We start from the raw sequence: 4,471 nt of genomic DNA, 5'->3' as shown, positions 1-4,471 counted from the left end.
TTATAGTCGTGAAAATACTGTAATAGATTTTCCAGCTTTCTATGAAAGTTCAAGATTAATTTAAATGGGGGTTTTGTAGATTAATATCACGGGAAAAGTTGTCAGATAGTGTTAACTTAAAAAATGCTCACAGCATCAAACCTATTGTAGCTGTAGTCTGTTCTGTGGTTCTAAGTGATATTGTTACTCTGATGTGGAAACATCTCCAACCAGCAGTGTCGGTATTGGATCCTTAAAAGATAAAAACTGGGAAAGAACGCAGTTGAAAATCTCATATTTTTACATTTAACAAGTTTTTTTTTATTGTAATCCTGAGAGTTGATTGCACTGCTGTAAATTCCATGGTGGATATCTACAGCTGTCTACAGGCGAAAGGCAGGGGACACCCAGTACATTGCAGGGCATCACATAGACAAATGGAACAAAAAACCTTTCACACACACTCACAGCTAGCCTCATTTCCTACAGAGAATCCACGTATGTACAGGGAGAACATGCAAACTTCATGCAGAAAGATCTTGGGCTGGAAACCGAACCCGGAACCTTCTTGCTGCAAGGCAGCAGTGTTTCCAACTGCTCCAATGAGCAGCACAGTGCAATAATATGAGATTTCTACATTTGAGGACATCCTCCATTCTCAAGAAAAAAAAGTATTTTTTTCTTAATTCCTGAGAGCTGATAATTGTTACTGATAACCTTTTTTCCTGCAAATGCACACCGTACACTAGTTTCCAAGTACAACAACCGTCCTCCTCACCAGCATTTGCCACTTACTGTTTACGGGAGAGGAGTGTAGTTTTACAGCTTGTTGTTGGAACAAAATAGATGCAAAACTAATTTTAAAAAAACATGACCAACAGAAGTAAAAAGTAACAAAAGCTTCTATTAAAATGTTCGTGACTACCCCTGTTGACTGTCTCTTAATTTTTTGCGTAAGTTGTCTTGCACTTGGGTAAATACATCAAGAATCATTATATATATTGTAGTTATGAAACCATAATGGAATTTGAAGCAGCTTTCAGTCATTATGCTTTACTAATCTAAAACAATCTTTCTGAAAACTGCTAAAACCCTAAATAGCTTTAAATAAAGGTTAAAAACCTGTAGACTTGCCTTTGATTGTGCTAGTTTAACATTGCTGGTTAAAGTTCATTTTATTGTTCTTTTTTTTTAAAACATTTTAGTACTTTAATTATTCATTTTAATCAACTTTATGTATTCATAATCTTTAATAAGCCCTGTGATGGACTGGTGACATGTCCAGTGTATATCCTTTCCTTCACCCATAGACTACTATACAGTAGATAGGCACCAGCCCCACTACAACACTGACAGATGAAGTGATGGAAGATCACGGGTATTAATGCTTATTAATTATTAAATTAGTGTTATGCCGCTGCAATGTACTTTTTTGTTTTGTTTTTGTATTATCTTTCGTTTTTCATGTGCAGCACTTTCAATGGTTTTACTATTAAAATATGCTATTTAAAAAAAACTAGCCTCATCTTGCCAGAAGATAATCCCAGCTTAGAATGCACACATGACACTCACAAACAGAAAATAAAACCAGAAAAAATTTAAACTTAGAAGCCACTTATAAAGGAACACCTTTAGGGGAATAAATAAGAAGAAAAACTTTGCAAGACAACTTAAAAAATCCTATTCATATTCTTAAAAGAAACATATCTCTACATAGAATTGGAGTAAAAATGTTTTCTAGGTTTGGAAGCAAGTACCACATCTCAGCCACACCCTATTTACCTAGCAGTCTACTTATACCCAGTTCACCAAACCTGCACTGTCTGTCAAATTCTTTGGACCCAACAACCAATTTCCCTCAAACCCTTCTCACCTCATCCCTCCTCCTTCCCATCACCCTCATCCCTCTTTCTCCCCTTCACTCAATAATCCTCATCCCTTTTTGTCTCATCACCCTCATCCCTACTTGCTCAGTCTTTATCATCTTCTCTTTGTTGCAGGTTCCATCTGTGGGGCCCTAAGAATCATCGGATAAAGCCATATCCGGAGAGCTGCACCCCCTCAGTATCTTCTCATCCCAAACCTTGAAGCAAGTCTCCCCAGATCATCCAATAATCACTTCCTGCCCACCCAGCACTTCTCATATCTTTATCCTGGTGTAATGTAGAATAAGGTGCAGCTTGTGCCAGACCAGTCTATATAATGGGCTGTGATCTGTTTGATTTTTGAGGGGGGCTGTTGGTATGTATACTGTATATGTGATTATGTTTGTGTGTGTGGCTCCATGATAGAGCAAGCATCTTTATGACTTTTTATCCAGGGGTATGGATAAATACATGGGGTTGACTGCCTTTACAGTTTAAGTGGAAAAAAAATCAGTTTTTAATTGTTCTGGATGTAATGCAGTTTAAAAGTTGTTTGTGATGGAACAGCTGGGAAAAGTATGTTCCCTGGTTAGCTGGGATCTGTGACAATGTGTCTGGGCCTTTTCTGGAATCATGCATCATAAAACGAGGGCAGATTTCTTTCATAGTATCTCACAATTCCTGGTGCTTCCCTCAGCACCTGTCCTTCTTATTCTGTGAAGGGCAGCTCCCCTACAACACTGTCACACTTGTAAAAAGAATGTTTCAATGGGGGCCCTGTAGAAGTTTGTGCAGGGATAAAAAGAGAGACTAGTCCATTTAAGCTTTCCAAAAAATAAGAGCCGTTGTTTTGCTTTCTTCATCAGGTAAAAGGTCCAGGAGAATTCAAAAGAGGAAGTCAAATGTAAATGTTACTATAATTAGGCTTTCCAGATGCTCCACTGCTTTCCTATATATCTAGAGAGAAGCATAGGTTAGGTTTTCATGTCCAGTCTTGCCTAAATGAGCCTTTTTAGGTGATTTGTAGTTCAGATGTCACTGTCATTACATAAAGCCTTGCTGAAGTGCAAAAACAAGATGTGCAACAAAACTACAAATTAGGTTTTACTGAATTTACATACATACAAGATTCTCCTTAAGATGTGGTTTCCAAATATTTATATTGTGTACATTTTTGTCCAGTAGGTCAGAAAAAACATTCTGTTCCATCTCTACCTACCACAATCGATCTAAATTATTGTAATCTTGTGTTATTTTTACACTTTATTGGCTGTAATGGTCAGACAGTTGAAGCCTCTTCCCACACCTTTCTGTTTTTTGCTAAGTCTAAATGCCAGAAAAAACAAGGCATCCATTTCAGTGCTGTCCAAAGCCTTTACACTTTGGTTCACCACAACAAAGTTCTCCATAAACAAAAAAAGAACAGCTTCAGATGCTCTGTAGCACATAACTTTAATTTCAAATTGCTGTTCAACGGAGGAGAAATTATAAAAAAGAAAAAAAAACACAACAGTTTGAGTTCAAAGTTGCCCAATTATGATTTTGAAAGTTCCTGTGACTCAGAACAATGAAACAGCTGCAAACTTCTCTGTGGATGACGAGAAAACACAGAGATAACAGAAAACACGTGCAAAAGTTCATGCTCTCAGATTTTACTCATGTAGAGATTTTACTTAGGAAGACCCTTTTTGTCAGTTCCCTCTGTCAGAACTCCTCTGCTCTATGTGGAGAGAGAAGCTTCAATTTGGAAGACCAATGGGGCTTAAGGTAATCTGGAAATAAAATTGACAAAACTGTCTTAAGATTTCTTTGCTAAGCTTGTAGCATTGTTTTCAGGAGAAAACTTGAGGCTATAATTAAAATTTCTGCCAAATGTGCAACAATAAAATATAAAACAAAGGCTGCAAATAGTGACATAAATGTGACTACTTAGTTTTTTCACTTTTGAAATAGATTAGCAACAGTCTCAAATATATTTTCATACCCTGTTAAAAAAGGCATGTGCATTAAACCAAGTCATTGGAGTCTCAAAAATAGGAAAACTAAAGTAGTGTCTGTATTCTATGTATGTGTGAATTTTGGGTGCCTTTGTAAGTCCTCTATGTGTTATGGTTCTCCCCATTGGACCTCTTTTTGAGTTTCTTTTTGAAATTTGTAGTTATTTATGTCATTCTGTTTTGTGTCATTGTAGTTGTTTTCTAGTTATATTTAAGCAGAGTTTTGTTTTTTGTGTTCCTCTCTGTTGTCTCCCCTTGTGCCAGTCTCCTTTCTCCTAGTTTCTAATTGCTTCTATCCACACCTGCTCCCTGTCAGCTGATTACCACAGTCTTTGTTCTGCCTCCCAAATATATACACCTCCTGTGCAGTTCCTCAGTGATGGTTTCTTGTCATTACTTGGCCCATAATGTGTGTTTCCCCTGGCCTTTCTGGGTTTTTGGTTTCCTGTGTTTTGTTCTTGGTTTTTATTTCTGTTGTATTTTTGATAAAATCAGCAAAAACTCATCTTGGCCTCCTTCTACTCTGCGTTTGGGTCCACAATCACATCCAGCACACAGCATCTTTCCCAACCTTAAAAACTATATCTTTCAGTAGTGGTTAAACATAATTACTACTCTCCGCATTATTGT

At 37.1% G+C, this 4,471-nt stretch overlaps 1 long non-coding RNA gene across 2 annotated transcripts in view; it reads left to right on the top strand.

Moving 5' to 3' along the window:
- LOC107089996 overlaps positions 1-3,965 on the top strand; it is a 25,133-nt gene extending 21,168 nt beyond the window's left edge. For both annotated transcript variants that reach the window (XR_001481460.1, XR_001481459.1), the window contains exon 3: positions 1,980-3,965. This is a non-coding gene — a long non-coding RNA (uncharacterized LOC107089996). The remainder of the gene's footprint in view (positions 1-1,979) is intronic.
- Positions 3,966-4,471: the final 506 nt, after the last annotated feature.

Source organism: Cyprinodon variegatus, unplaced genomic scaffold (assembly GCF_000732505.1).
Source record: "Cyprinodon variegatus isolate N-32 unplaced genomic scaffold, C_variegatus-1.0 Scaffold276, whole genome shotgun sequence".
NCBI classification, from domain to species: domain Eukaryota; kingdom Metazoa; phylum Chordata; class Actinopteri; order Cyprinodontiformes; family Cyprinodontidae; genus Cyprinodon; species Cyprinodon variegatus.
The sequence above is the reverse complement of the archived record's forward strand: the minus strand, read 5'-3'. Positions and strand labels throughout refer to the sequence as shown.